We start from the raw sequence: 15,985 nt of genomic DNA, 5'->3' as shown, positions 1-15,985 counted from the left end.
AAGTTCTGATCACAAGTTCTAAACAAAAATAAAAAATTCTAATGGAAATATTTCCCGGGAGAGCAGGAATTGTAAATAGTGCATAAAAAGATGGGAGGAAGTTGGATCAGTCAAAGAGAGAAGGGCAAATATTAAAAGATACAGTTTAAAATAGAGTGGTGAGGAGAGGAGGAGAAAGAGCAAAAATAGTAGCTGTCTTTAATACGATATTCTGGATAATTTTATTAAAAATATTAATGGAGCTTATTGACCATCCTTACACAATATTTTTAACTAGTATACACTCACCAATATTTGCTAAATAAGTAAACTAACCAATGAACATGCTAGTAATTAATTTTGGTCATCAAAAACACATCTCATAATTCTCAAGTTGGTATTTACTTTCTTGGAAATAATTTCATAAGAGCATTATTGGGCTATCCCAATTGGATAACTATAAATAGGGGTTGACCAGCTCTTTCAAAGTCACAAATAAGTCAATAAAGTGTTGTAACTACTACCTGAAAGTACAATGTAAGGGATGAGGAAGATTTGACCAGATCAGTTATTTCAGGCTAGAAATTCCCCTAAGAACTACAGTACATTTTTCACTGTTCTACTCCCTTTTTCCATGTCCAGTTTCCCCCCTTCTATTTATTCTTCTTTCCTATCTGTATCTGCCAATTACTTTCTTCTTTTTCTTATGTTTCTTAATGAGTATTCCCATTATTCTGGGTATATTTCTTCTCCACTGTTTCCCCCAGTACCTTTCTGTATCTCTTGCTTTCTTTTCTGTTTCTCTACTGTCTCTTTCTACTTTATCTCTTTTAACAATATACTCCTTTCCCCATTTAGACCAGTCATTATGTAGAAACCAAGTGGATATTTTTAAAAGATGCTATATTTTTAAAATATAGTTTATGTTATTTCTGGATTTAAGGGCAGCCCAAATATTTTATCTGATTTTAAGGGAAACTATAAATTAGTTGTATTCCAAGAGCCCAAGGAATGGCCTTCTCAATATCAGAGTCAGCACAACTTCTTCAGGAAACTCCTTGACGTCTAGATAGAACTAATATCCTCTCCTTACATAGCATATACTATGAAACAAAATTCAGTTATTAGTTTCATTATTATCTTCTTTGCATGTAGTGAATTTTTTCTGCTAATGTGTAAATTCTCTGAAGTCAGAGACTATATTATTTTGTACACCCTACAAGTCCTAGTACCTAGCTTAGTGTCTGGAGCATAGAAGGCAGTTAGAATATGTTTGTTAAATGAATGAAGTAATGAATAAAAATTTTCATTACTTTATTCATTTATTTAACAAACATACAGTAATGTATATGCTTCAATGCTAGTCTCTCAATTCATACCACCCTCTCCTTCCGCCACTAATGTCTGCATCTCTATTTCTGCTCTGCAAATGAATTCATCCGTACCATTTTTCTAGATTCCATATATTAATATTTGCATTCATATACAAAATTTGTTTTTCTCTTTCTGACATGATAACTAATAGGAAGTTGCTGTATATCACAGGGAGCTCAACTCACTGCCCTGTGACAACCTAGAGGGGCGGGATAGAAGTTCAAGAGGGATGGGACATATGTATACTTATGGCTGATTCCTGTTGCTGTATAGCAGAAGCCAACACAATATTGTAAAGCAATTATCCTCCAATTAAAAATAAACAAATTCCAGCCCATCTCCATTTCCATGTCTTCAAAAATAGCCCTCCTTCCTCATTCTTTGTAACTCATCTAAAACTTTTCTGCTCATTCCACTGTTCCCTGAAAGCGTGAAGACCAGAAGTGGACTGTGGCAAGTGGGATAATGAAGCTATTCTCATGGGCAGTGAGTTCTGAAATAAATTCTATAAATTTTAAGTTTCTTGCTGTGATCTCATTTTTAAACTATACTGTGCTACAACATTCCTCTATTTTCCCTTCAGCTCTTGGTGCTCCAGGAATACCTTCTCTATCACTGCTTAACACATTGAGGTCTCCTAGACTGTCCACCCTATGAACCACAATGGGCCTCTTTGACTCACAGTTTAGTGCCTAGAGTCATTAGTGCCTAGTATTTCTCGTTTCCATCCTGCAATGTGTTTTTAAAAAAATTTTTTTCCTGAAAGGGTAAAACACGAATAAGTGAAGATAAGTTGTTGGCTTTGTTCCAAAACAAGCTTGTTGTTCTAGGACCCCAAACAGTCTGAAACACCATTAAGATGCTGCAGGCCACCCGAGGTTGTGCATCAATTAGCAATTAGGTCACACGTTGGGTAGTTGAAGCCACTCAGCCTTTGGCCTTGTTCCTCACAGCACACCCAAGCGGGGCACTGCTATCCAAACAATGCCCACCCTGCTGTCTCTTGTTCCTTAATTGGGACGACTTAGAGATGCTAATGTGCACAGGGAGACCCTGTCGCCCCAATTAGGCCTCATTAGTGGCTCTGCCAGTGGTGACCACTGCAAAATGATATTTGCTCTTGGGAAGCTTTGTGAGATGCTCCCAGTTCCTGCAGAGAAGGAAAAAGTTCATGCTTTACACCCGCCCCAGCAGCAAACTCCTTCCGTCCATCTTCCACTGCCTCTGTCAGTTTGGCTGTGTTACTCTCTGGGTCTCAGCTATAACACCTTGACTACGGAGCCTAGGGTGGTGGATGGAAATTCTTACAGACACGCGCTGGTTTACGAGAAGACTGGTTTATGTCTCCTCCTTCCCCTCCCCCACAGATTTTCCCATGAAATACAGAAAATGTGTTCAGAGACAGGCTTCTGGAGCCCAGAGACAACACCATCCTGAACTCTGAAGTGTCCCCTACGTGATTTTAGCTGACTAAAACATGAAAAATAGAGAACAACGATCTCGAAAAATGCATAGGGAATGAAGAATGCAATAGTTTGCTATTTTTTAAGTCAGGCATATTTCAAAAAGGCAGGTTCTGAAAATATTGCCATTAACTCTTCACAAGGGAAAACGTTTGTTGGTCTAAGAAAATTGAGGAAAGATGTTCATGCCCAACTAGCAGAGGGCTTTCTGTAGGTGCTTTAGTACCTGCACATTTAGCTTAAAGAGAGACACAGTGTGATGCTTCATTAGGGCCACTGGCACAAACCCATCTGGGTTATATCATAGTTAGAGTTTACCTCACAATCCGCACAGACAAGAGTTCTGTAAAGGCCAGGCAACCAAGGCAATACCCCCTCCACTGGGATGGGGCCAGGGTTGAAAGGGATGTGGTTAGATGCTCCTGCCGCTGTCCCCTCAGTTCTCTCAAAGGTCATTAGAGTGCTTGTTTTAGCATTTTCTTTACTTTTTTCCATAATAATTGGAGGGAATGAAATAAATATTACACTTGAATGAATAAGACTGGAGGTAAACAGAATGATCAATAATAGAAGACATTAAAAAATGTTGAATCCGAGTGTCACTTGCTTGCAATTAGTTCTTTAAAAAAAATCCTTTTTCTATTTTTTGCTTTTGATCATTCATGTTCCAACAGCTGCCTAAATGCCTGGAATTGCTGTATGTATCCAGATATATTAGATGTATCCCCTTCTAATGAAACTTTAGGAGAATAATAAGAGCAGGGCTTTCCTAGTGCCCATTTCCATCATGTGATTTCCCGTCCCCACCCCCGCCCCCATCCCTTGCACCCTTGCATCCTTCTTTCTGCCCTTTGACTTGTGTGAGCAGTAGCTGCAGAGATGGCAGGATGTCAATGCCCCCAAAATTGAACCTGTGATTTGTTTTTCTTTGATTTATGTTCTTGTAGTCAATAAACTTTATAAAGGAAAGTATCAGACTGAACAATCAATCAAAGATAAACAGATTCCTGTCCTTTAAAAGCATTTCAGCCCAGTAGGTGAATGCCTCATTCATCTTTTGCAGGCAGGCTTTCGGCCTTTCCACTGAGACACAACTGACTGCTCACTACAGGCAGTTTTCCACCAAAGGGCTGCTGCAGTGCAGCCGAGATTTATCAATTTCATGGCACCAGTGGTCCTGATATGGTATCATTTTCAGGATCTAAATGGTTAAGCATGCTGTTTGTGTGCTGACTCGGGCTTTCCAATCTACCAGAAAGGAGAGAGGGACAAGGAGTTTTAAACACTTTGGGTCTACATTGGATAGTTCTATAAAAATTCATATGGTGCACTTTTTTTTTTTTTTTAATTCTAAAAAGCCAACTCCCTTCCTTGCAAAAGAGAATTCCCTCTTCGTTTTATTAGTAGGTTTCTGAATCTTCCTTCGAATAAGGCAAATGTCATCCTGCATTTTTTTTGCTTCTCTGCAGCACAGATGGTGTGCATATGCAGATTGGTGATTTTCTAATCAATACAGTGGCACTTGGGAATATCTGTAAGTATTGTAATAATGCATTAGTCAGGAATGATGTTGTAACACACTGAGATCATACACATAAATCTAAGACACCATGTCTAGACACTCCAGGGAAGATGGCATGGCATGGGTTAGAGCAGGCATTAAGGGAGGGCAATATTTCAAATATGATGGGAAAATAATGCAATTTGCAGACTTTAATAAAACCATCGGGGAATTAATTTCAGTAGGGGTACATTCTCTCCCCAAACATTCTTGTTCTTCTGTTTGCTTCCTAGACACTTGTAATGAGATACTTTTCACCTGTTATCTCAGGCATAAACACAGAATGGGATCTGTGAATTGAGCTAGATTTTTAATGTGCTGCATATGAAAATAATCCCTTTATAGGTAGCGCTTTAGCTGTACAAAAGTGCATTATGCAAACAACACAGAGGCAGAACAAACCTTGGAGATTCAGAGTTAGAAAAGCTTATAAATTAATCTCCTAAGCATACGTTGAGCATGCTCAGAGAGCCCATTCACACATAAAATGACCAACCAAACCTGCCAAGTTTTAATAGGGCTGGGCTTGATAACAAAATATTTAAATAATACTAAACGTATGACCATTTTAACACCACCCAAAAGTTACAGGCTGGTTTATTCTCTGCTGCCTCCAATGCCATTTGCGCTTGAGCCTTTTCTTTTAATCAACCAGACTCAGTTTAAATTGTTCAGGCTGAGAGCAGTCCTGTCTTCAGGTACTCACACCTGATGGAAAAGCTGTGATAAAAATGTTAAATTAAAAGTAGCCAGAAATGAAATCTGTGAGTATTCTCAAGCAAAAAAAAAAAAACAAAAAAAAACAGGTACAGAATGTGCCACCCCTGCCCCCTTGCTGGTCAGGTTCCAGCAGCCACATAACAGGCTCCTGGCCCCACACACTGCTTAGGCTGTCTTCTGGTTGTCATTTTGGTCCATTGCTGCCTAAGTGAAATATCCTCATGTCTCAGGCCAGCTCTGTGCTTCTAACACTCGGGAGGCTTTTCAATTAAAATGCGAGAGAAGCAGAAGGCTAGATGGAATCAACCCAATTATCTCTGTAGCCATAGAAATGCACATGATAAATGAACTCCAACCTTTTCCTTTCCGATGACAACTTGGGCTCTGAATAGAGGTGTGATTTTTTTGTGTGTGAGTATGAGGAAGAATGTGGCTTTCTTTAGTATAAAATGAAACACCACTGCCTTGGCAAAATATCTCAAGGCATAATGCTTCCAGCACCTGTACAGTCAGTTCCATGAAGGCTTAGACTTAGAGGAAAAAAAAAAAAAATTCTCAGACTGCTGTCTAGAGGAAAACTATATTGCAGCATCTACATTGCAGCATCTCATTCCTCATTCACAGAAGTCTTTTCCTGCAGCTTTAGTTATCCGCTTCCTTATTACATTAATTTTTAAATTTGTGTTTCTATATATTCTACTTTCTTTCTTTCAAACGTTGCTTTTGAAGGAGGAATAAGTATATACACTGGACTTCCTAGGTGGCACTAGTGGTAAAGAGTCTGCCTGCCCATACAGGAGACGCAAGAACAGGGGGTCAATCCCTGGATTGGGAAGATCCCCTGGAGGAGGGCATGGCAACCCACTCCATTATTCTTGCCTGGAGAATCCCATGGACAGAGGATCCTGGTGGACAGCAGTCCATGGGGTTGCAAAGAGTTGGACACACCTGAAGCACCTTAGCATGCATGCAAGTATATACACAGAATGTATTAAATCTCTTTTATTTCATAAACCCCTGAACTACCCCCTCTTCATGGAAGGTCATTTTATCAGCATTACTAATACTGGATACACCTGTTATGAGAAAAACTGGAGAGCTGAACAAAAGCAGAGGGACTCTACAGTTTTTCACATTCTTCCAGCAGGCAGTGCTCACTCAAAGCACAGGAGATAGTTGCCCTCTCTTTCAAATTGCAGAAATATAGAAAATTCTGGCTTATATTACTTCTATCACACCTATTCAATGCCACTGTACTTTTACTTAATTTCGGCAATCTTTCTGCCAAATGCAAAGTATGTGAGTTGGTGTGTCCTTTTTATTTTGTTAGTTTACCATAGTCTACAATACTATTGGAGTTTCAGTTCAGTTCAGTCACTGAGTCATGTCCGCCTCTTTGCAACTGCATGAACCGCAGCACGCCAGGCCTCCCTGTCCATCACCAACTCCTGGAGTTTACCCAAACTCACGTCCATTGAGTCAGTGATGCCATCCAACCATCTCATCCTCTGTCGTCCCCTTCTCCTCCTGCCCTCAATCTTTCCCAGAATCAGAGTCTTTTCAAATGAGTTAGCGTTTTTTCACATCAGGTGGCCAAAGTATTGGAGTTTCAGTTTTAGCATCAGTCCTTCCAATGAACACCCAGGACTGATCTCCTTTAGGATGGACTGCTTGGATCTCCTTACAGTCCAAGTCTCAAGAGTCTTTTCCAACACCACAGTTCAAAAACATCAATTCTTCTGCACTCAGCTTTCATTATACACTGGAGTTTATCCTGTTCGAATTCTTAGTCATACAATAATCAAAACTTAAATCATCATATTCCTTTTGCTATTTTTTTTCCTTGTCTTATTCTTAGGGTCATTTGAAATCCCTAATTAGAAATTTTATGACAGTGATCACCAAAATGTGTGTTTAAGCATATATCCTCTGCAAACAGTAACAATTTGACTCACTTTTTACAATTCACTCTACCATAATCTGTTTACCTAAGGTTAGTTTCTCCTGGTGCCAGAAAAATTTGAAATGACAATATGATCTTGGAGATAATGTGCATTCACTTTTATTTAATACTTTGTAGTTTATAAATTACATTTGGGAACATGATAAATAGAGCCTGTTTGGGAAGAAAGGGTAGAAAAAGGGAATAATTATTAAAACAGCGTTTAAGAGTGATCTTTCTGATAACTCAATGCTCTGAGATTCAGCCTGAAAATAGAGGATGAAATGTCTGTGTGGGGAGTTGAGCATCAAGTTATTGGAAGGACAGGATCTCGAAAAAAGAGACCCTACCCCTCAGCATGGGGTCAATGAGGGGATAGGAATCTTTCAAGCAGAAAGCAAAGTTAAAGAGTTTTTCCTATCAAGAGAAATAACCAAAATTATTTTTCAAGTGATGAAGTTTGCTTCTACATTTATGATGGAATCTCTCATGACCATTTCCTCCCCAAGTCCATTAAAGTTGTTTGATTTACATGATGACAACCTCTAAGTTTATACTTTACTATCTTCCCCTCTAGGAAGATTGGATCCTGAGTATGATAGAAGTTCAGAGAGAAGTTTAGTGAAGACTAAAACATCTGTGTCACCAATACAACCCCCAAACTCCTGATTCCCGAGGTTTATGGCTTTGTGCTTATTAAAATGCAAATATCTCAGTGGAAGGTAACATATATAAGTCACTTCTATTTTAACATTAATGGTATTATTGGGTCTTTACCTGATAACGAATTTTAATACATGAGGTCCCAGAGGCCCATGGCAGAGGTGATTCCTCTTCCTTCTCAGAGAAATGAAGAGTTTGTCTGTCCCCAAACTTGGAGAGTGGAGAAGGCAATGGCACCCCACTCCAGTACTCTTGCCTGGAAAATCCCATGGACAGAGGAGCCTGGTAGGCTTCAGTCCATGGGGTCGTGAAGAGTCGGACACGACTGAGTGACTTCACTTTCACTTTTCACTTTCATGCATTGGAGAAGGAAATGGCAACCCACTCCAGTGTTCTTGCCTGGAGAATCCCAGGGACGGGGGAGCCTAGTGGGCTTCAGTCTATGGGGTCACACAGAGTCAGACAAGACTGAAACGACTTAGCAGCAGCAGCAGCAGCATCAAACTTGGAGAGTGAGGTAAAGGGAAGGGGAAAGGGAGATGGAGAAGCAGAGGATGGAGAGGAAATGAAAAAAATAGAAAGCTGATGATGCTGGAAACTCACTCTTTGCTTACCAGTGATATCAGGACAATCCCTACCTGAAGCTGAAACTATGAAACATGTATTTTGAAAACAAGAAACAGGTATTGCTAAAACAAACAATCCTTTGTGTATACTCCCCATTGACTCAAAACTGAAAACAGTATGAAGGACTGTTTCCCTGGTGTGGGATAACATGCCCAGAGGTACACAGAGAGAAAGCGCTGATTTACCGTCTTGTGATGTTTAACAGGAATGTGTATGCCCTCTGTCCCCTTCTCAGCCTTCTCCTATTTTCTCTGAAGAGTCGCTTGGGACTACAAGGAGATCAAACCAGTCAATCCTAAAGGAAATCAACCCTGAATATTCATTGGAAGGACTGATGCTGAAACTGAAGCTCCAATACTTTGGCCATCTGATGTGAAGGGCCAACTCATTAGAAAAGACCTTGATGCTGGGAAAGATTGAAGGTATAAAGAGAAGCGGGCAGCAGAGGATGAGATGGTTAGATAGCATCACCGAGTCAATGAACATGAATTTGAGCAAACTCTGGGTGATAGTGAAGGACAAGGAAGCCTAGTGTGTTGCGGTCCATGGGGTCACAAAGAGTCAGACATGACTTAGTGACTGAACAACAAGTTTTCTACAGTAGATCTATTCATCATCAGATGACAGACAGATTACTGATTAAACCAGTCTTAGACTTGGGAACGTACACACTGAGTGCTCTAGAGACAGAATCTGCTATTTCACAGGCTATAGGTCTCATTCTCTCTCACCCCTCCCCAACCATTTTAAACAATTGAGATTATGAAGTGCTAGAACAATGATGATATTAATTTGATTATTTAGAAAATAGTATTTCCTATGCTGTATCTGCTTTTTTGCAACTCTTCTTTAACTAATTCTGTTTGATAAATAGAATTTTTATCCCTGTTTTTTTTATCCCTATTTTTATCCCTGGTTTCTCTTTTGACATTATTGGGATAGATAATGATTATATTATATTCTATATCAATAACACCATGCAAAAAAAAATGGCATTTTAAAGGATCTGCATTTAATTAAATTGCTTAAACAAGAGAATAGATGAGCATTGAAAACTAGTACAGCCACTATGAAGAAGAGTGTGGAGATTCCTTAAAAAACTGGAAATAGAACTGCCATACGTCCCAGCAATCCCACTGCTGGGCATACACACCTAGGAAACCAGAATTGAAAGAGACATGTGTACCCCAATGTTCATCACAGCACTGTTTACAACAGCCAGGACATGGAAGCAACCTAGATGTCCATTGGCAGATGAATGGATAAGAAAGTAGTGGTACATATACACAATGGAGTATTACTTAGCTATTAAAAAGAATGCATTTGAATCAGTTCTAATGAAGTGGATGAAACTGGAGCCTATTATACAGAGCAAGGTAAGTCAGAAAGAAGAACACCAATATAGTATTTTAACGCATATATATGGGATTTAGAAAGATGGTAACGATGACCCTATATGCGAGACAGCAAAAGAGACACAGATGTAAAGAACAGACTGTTGGCCTCTGTGGGAGAAGGCGAGGGTGGGATGATTTGAGAGAATAGTGTTGAAATATGTTTATTATCATATGTGAAATAGATCACCAGTCCAGGTTTGATGCATGAAGCAGGGTGCTCAGGGCTGGTGCACTGGGATGACCCTGAGGGATGGGATGGGGAGGGAGGTGGGAGGGAGAGTCAGGATGGGGAACACATGTACACCTATGGCTGATTCATGTGAATGTATGGCAAAAACCACCAAAATATTGTAAGGTAATTAGCTTCCAATTAAAATTTTTTAAAAATTTAAAAAAAAAAGAATAGATGACCATTGGATTTGTAAGTCAGAGCAGACCCACTCCTGATTCTGCTTTACCTTGACAAGTCTTATGCCTTACTAGGACTCAGTATTCTCTTCCTTATGATAAAGAGGTTGGACATTCAACAACAATCCGATAGTTCCATCTTCTCTGTCAACTCAGACTAGTTGCCAATGATTATCTGAACTGCTGTGTTAAGGGCTGTCACTCGCAGCCCTGGCTCTTCAGAAAAGACTTTCACTGTTCAGCAACATCTGCCAAAGGTAAAAAGTTAGGGATTGGAAGGATCTGAACCAGACTCTACCAGCCTAGAACAAGGTGATCTCAAAATGTTCCTCCTAGTTCTGGAATCTTCATCCTCAACTACAGAATAATTTACTTTTGTTATTTAAAACAAACAAACAAACAAAAAACTTAACATACACAGGTATAAAAGCGAAAATTATCAATTACTTATATTCTTTAAAAAAGCTGAAAATTATCAATACATTATGTATTTACAACTAAACATATTGTTAATAGGGCCAGGTAAGCTTTATTGTAGCTTGAAGCACATAGTTTATTTATATATATATATTTTTAATATCTTCAGATTTCTGCCCCATTATTTTACCCATTTGTCAATCCCCAGTGATTACAGTTGAAAAAAATCATATAGTTCATTTTTCTTTATTAGTGCTGATGGTGAAATAATGATGATGAAGTAATTCCATCTGAAAAAAAAAACAAACAAACATATTTTGAGGATTTCAGATAGTCTTATGTGTTTTCAGATGAACTATACTTTTCACCTACAAGTTCATGTTAATTGTCAGGAATTGTGACAGGCAGTACGTAAGTTTCATTTTATACCAGCATATTCAATATGAAAGACAATCATTGTGTGGTTGGTATTAAATTAGTAAATCCCAAGAGATTGCACCATATCACAAGTTGGGAATGCTGTGTGTTTAAGGAACTTAATTATCATCTTGTCTCTTTTTAAAAGAAAAAAAGAGTGTTTCTTTTCCTTAATCGGCAATATACCCTGTAAATAATGCTGTTCCCTTCACACTGAAAACCATTTAGTTCTCCATTATCTCACTTCATTAGCCAAATGTCCTGTTTAGGCAAACTCTGAATATGAAGCACATTATAATGTGCTGGGCAAATAATATTTAGAAACATCTTTGAACTGGAAAGAAAAACCCAGGAAAACAGAAGTCAACACAGATGATATGTATTCATCGTATTCTGGGCTATTTCAGGGATCTAGTTCCTATTATGATTGGCCTTGAAAATCAACTAGAAGCAATTTTCACACACTGTAGTAAGGAAACAATGACTTCTGGGACATATACAACAGTAACAAAAGTTAGAAATTGATTTTTCAATAAGGAGTTTGAATATATGTAAAACCTTAAGCCAAACCAGAAGGGCTTAAGGGACCAGGAAATCCTGTATATCACCAGCTCATGTCTCCATCCACTGTTGTCCTCTTCCCTAGCAAAATATCCCTTGAAATGTGTAAAATATGAACCAAGAGTGCCTTTAATAGGGAAGAAAGAGGAATGAGTACAGAAGGAAGGCCATCTCAAAGGAAGAGATGTGGAAGAGGCCGTGGGCCACAGGCAAACACCAGCACTGCAGAGATGAGACTTTCCTGGCAGTAGAGTGGTTAAGACTCATGCTTTCACTGCCTTGGGCTCCAGTTCTATCCCTGGTGATATATCCTACAAGCTGCATGGCATAGCTTGAAGAAAAAAAAAACAAAAACAAATAAACAAAAAACCAAACAACACTTTAGTAGTGTATTGTTCTCTGCTAGCAAAACCGTTCCCTTCTCCCTCTCAGGTTCCATTCTCAGTTCACGGCTTACTCACTCGTATTAGGTGCACGCTGTCCAGTTGCTTCCGTCATGTCAGACTCTTTGCAACCCCATAGACTGTAGTCCATAAGGCTCCTCTGTCTGTGGGATTCTTCAGGCCAGAATACTGGAGTGGGTCACCAAGCCCTCCTCCAGGGATCTTCCCAACCCAGGGAATGAACTCACGTCTGCCTGCTTCTCCTGCATTGCAGGCGGATTCTTCACTCTCTGAGCACATGGGAAGCCAATTAACTAGTATCAGGAGCCTCACCCTAAAACAAAGAAGCCTAAGAGCCATTCTAATAGTAATGGCTCCTCATGTCAACTCAAGCAGTTCCTTCAACTAGGAGCAGAGCAGCAAGAACTGTTCTGGAAGCTCAGAGAAGGAGAGACTGAGAATGTCAGGGACACCTTCTTGCTCCATATATTTCCCCTTAACACAATTGAAGGGATTGTTTTAGCTCCTTTTCAGAGGTGAAAACAAGATCATTGAAAAGTGCTGCCCCCACCTCCCCACAAACACACACTATTAGATGAACTTTCCATTTCTTACTCAATCCTGTAGTAGATAGCATTGCCATCATAATCCTGCTGCTCCTTCCTTGTTAGATCTGTCTCTAAGAGAGGATTCCATCTCTTATCCCACCAATGGCAGAATTAGTAATGTGTCTTTTTAGTCAATGTATGAAGAGTAGAAATGTCAAATGCTGCTTGTAAGCAGAAGATTTAAAAGCCTTCATGAAGTCACGTCATTTATCTTTTTCTTTATTCATGAGTCTAGCAAAGAGTTACCAGAAAACAAACAGGACATGCATTGAAATCTGAACCAGATAAATTGCAAATAAATTTTTGGTATAATTATGTCCCAAATATTGCATAGGATATAGTTACACTGAATAATAATAATAATTTGTTATTTATCTGATATTTAAATCTAATGGGAAGTTTTATATTTTTATTGGCTATGTTTGGTAATGCTAGTTTTGCAGGATCCCATATAATAGTTGCTCCTTCAATCTGTGTTCCAGAAAAGAAAAGCATATGGATAAGACCTCAGTGGACTTGCAGCCAACTTGAAATGTAATCAAGCTTTATGGTCTCAAGCCACTTAGATTTGGAGGTCATCTTTAAGTGAGACCTAGAGAAAGGTGGCTGATAAAATCAGCATCCGTTTCTCCCTGAGATGCTCATGACGCCTTTAACTAGGAGAAGCTGGGGAACATCCTTCTGATTTTAGTTGAGTCCTTTCTCGGCTGCTTGTCACATCGGCTTCTACATACTCTACTCTCTGCATTGGTCCAATCTCACACTGTCTGTGCTGGTTTGATCACTCCTTTTTACCAAAGTCCTTTGTTAGTGGCAGCTGTCAGTCTTCCTGCTGGCAACTAATGTGAATTTAGTGTCTATGGCACAGAGGTTTTTCTCCCCTGACCATATACATTTCATCAATGGTATTTCTAATACTTTGCTTATGTCAGTTAGTCCCTGATTGCCACTGCAGAATTTGGGTCCATATTCTGGAAATTCTAGAAAGTACATGTGACCTCTACAGAAATACTTAATAAAAAATGCATTCTGATTATGCAGTTCACTCATTACAGAAATGTTCATTGAATCCCACTAGATTGAGGTGGCTATACCATGATGAACAAAGCAGATGTGATAAATGGCTTGGTGGAGCTTACAGTCTAGAAGATGAGGAGGGTACATGGATATCCCTAGATTTAGAAAAAAATAATTAAGTAGGGCTTGGTTATTTTCCCCTTTTCTTTAGCCATCATGCCTTCTAATTTATTCATATGCTTGTTTCCTTTAAGATTTATATCTATCATTCATCCTCAAATGTCCCTGTATCTGTAGCAGCTGTTAGTTAAACTTTTTTATCTTCTGCCAATCTGAGCTTTTTCATTTAACTTTTAACGCCCCTTTATACAAAATTTATAATTGGTTCCCTTAGGGAATATACCATATTTTACTCTCGTATGTGTTAATTCAAATAAAACACTACCAAATGCTCACTCTCAGTGGACTCAGGACAGGAGGAGGGTATAGAAAAAATAAGTAAAAAGCATGGTCTTTACCCTCAAAGAGCTTTTATATATTCCCTTAGGAGGAATTAAAACCAACACCTCTGAAATAGTGGATTAACTATACATGTCATAAATAGTAACTGGGGTTAGCAAGATGTAATATATATATATAAAATGGATAAACAACAAGGTCCTACTATATAGCACAGAGAACTATATTTAAGGGGCTGGTGCACTGGGACGACCCAGAGGGATGGAATGGGGAGGGAGGAGGGAGGAGGGTTCAGGATGGGGAACACATGTATACCTGTGGCGGATTCATTTTGATATTTGGCAAATCTAATACAGTTATGTTAAGTTTAAAAATAAAATAAAATAAAAAAAAAAAGAAATGTACATTAAAATCATCTTAATTCTAAAAATGTGCCAATAAAAATATAAACAAAAAGAAAAAAAAATCTTATGATAAACTATAATGGAAAAGAATATTAAAAAAGAATGTGTGTGTGTGTGTGAATAACAGAATGACTCTGATGTGCAGCAGAAATTAACACAACAGTGCAAATCAACTGTACTTCAATAAAAAAATAGTAGCTGGTCAGGGATGCAGTTGGGCTCAGGAACTATCAGGAATACCAGGGAATATAAGAGTGTCAGGATTCACTTTGTCTCTACTCAAGGTAACTATTTATTCATCTGTTCCATTTTTCTTTCTTTTTGTGTAAACCATTTGGTTCCATTTCATGGCTTAAAATTGGCTGATGAGGAGCTCCCAGGTTAATTGACATTTGACATCTTTGGTTAGAAGTGAGCAAGTGAGCGAAGTTGCTCAGTCGTGTCCGACTCTTTGCGATCCCATGGACTGTAGCCTACCAGGCTCCTTCATCCATGGAATTTTCCAGGCAAGAGTACTGGAGTGGGTTGCCATTTCCTTCTCCAGGGGATCTTCCTGACCCAAGGATCGAACCCAAGTCTCCCGCATTGCAGGCAGACACTTTACCGTCTGAGCCACCAGAGATTGCCAAAACTCCCACTCTGAAGTTCAAAATCTCAAGGAAGGAATTCAGAGGCCCAGTTTAGATCAGACTGTCACTACTGAGTCAATCAACTGCAATCTAGGGGAAAATTTATATTGTATAAAATAGGTGTTTGCATGATAACAATGTGGATATGAAGAGTGGATGTCCCTAGAAAAGTTAGGGATAGGACACACACAAAATATGTGTCTTATATACAGAGTGACCTTTCCAACCATATATATTGATGCTTTTGGATTCTGGTGTTGGAGAAGACTCTTGAGAGTCTCTTGGACTCCAAGGAGATTCAACCAGTCAATCCTAAAGGAAATCAATCCTGAATATTCATTGGAAGGACTGATGCTGAAGTTGAAAGTCCAATACTTTGGCCACCTGATGCAAAGAACTGACTTATTGGAAAAGACCCTGATGCTGGGAAAGATTGAAGGCGGGAGAGGAAGGGGATGACAGAGGATTAGATGGTTGGATGGCATCACCGACTCAATGAAAGTGAGTTTGAGTAAGCTCTGGGTGTTGGTGATGGACAGGGAAGCCTAGCGTGATGCAGTCCATGGGGTCACAAAGAGTCGGACATGACTGAGCGACTGAGCTGAACTGACTGAAGTTTTTTACAGTTTTGCGTTGGTTTCTGCCATACAACAATGTGAACCAGCCAAAGTTAAATGTACATCCCTGTCCCTCTGTCCCCTCTTTCTCCTCCCCCCATCTCATCCCTCCAGGTCATCACAGAGAAGCAGACTTGGCTCCCTGTGTTACATAACAACTTCTTACCAGCTATCCATCTTACACATAATAGTGTATATATATGTTGATGCTACTATTTCCATTCATCCCACTCTCTCCATTCTCCCCTGTGCCCACAAGTCCATTCTCTACATCTGCGTCTCCATTGCTTTCCTGAAAATAGGTTCATCAATACAATTTTTCTAGAGTCCATATATATA

General features: G+C 39.2%; 1 long non-coding RNA gene across 1 annotated transcript; it reads right to left on the bottom strand.

Annotated features, from left to right (window-relative positions):
* Nucleotides 1-10,558: 10,558 nt before the first annotated feature.
* On the bottom strand, nucleotides 10,559-13,292 carry LOC129655089 (uncharacterized). Its single transcript, XR_008715753.1, has 2 exons — nucleotides 11,991-13,292; nucleotides 10,559-10,841 (listed from the first exon to the last, which is right to left on the bottom strand). It is a non-coding gene; the product is annotated as an uncharacterized LOC129655089 (long non-coding RNA).
* Between the last annotated feature and the right edge of the window lie 2,693 nt (nucleotides 13,293-15,985).

The sequence above is a fragment of the Bubalus kerabau genome, chromosome 6 (assembly GCF_029407905.1).
Source record: "Bubalus kerabau isolate K-KA32 ecotype Philippines breed swamp buffalo chromosome 6, PCC_UOA_SB_1v2, whole genome shotgun sequence".
Taxonomy (NCBI): domain Eukaryota; kingdom Metazoa; phylum Chordata; class Mammalia; order Artiodactyla; family Bovidae; genus Bubalus; species Bubalus kerabau.
Note: the sequence above shows the minus strand (reverse complement) of the source record. Positions and strands in the feature narration are given on the sequence as shown.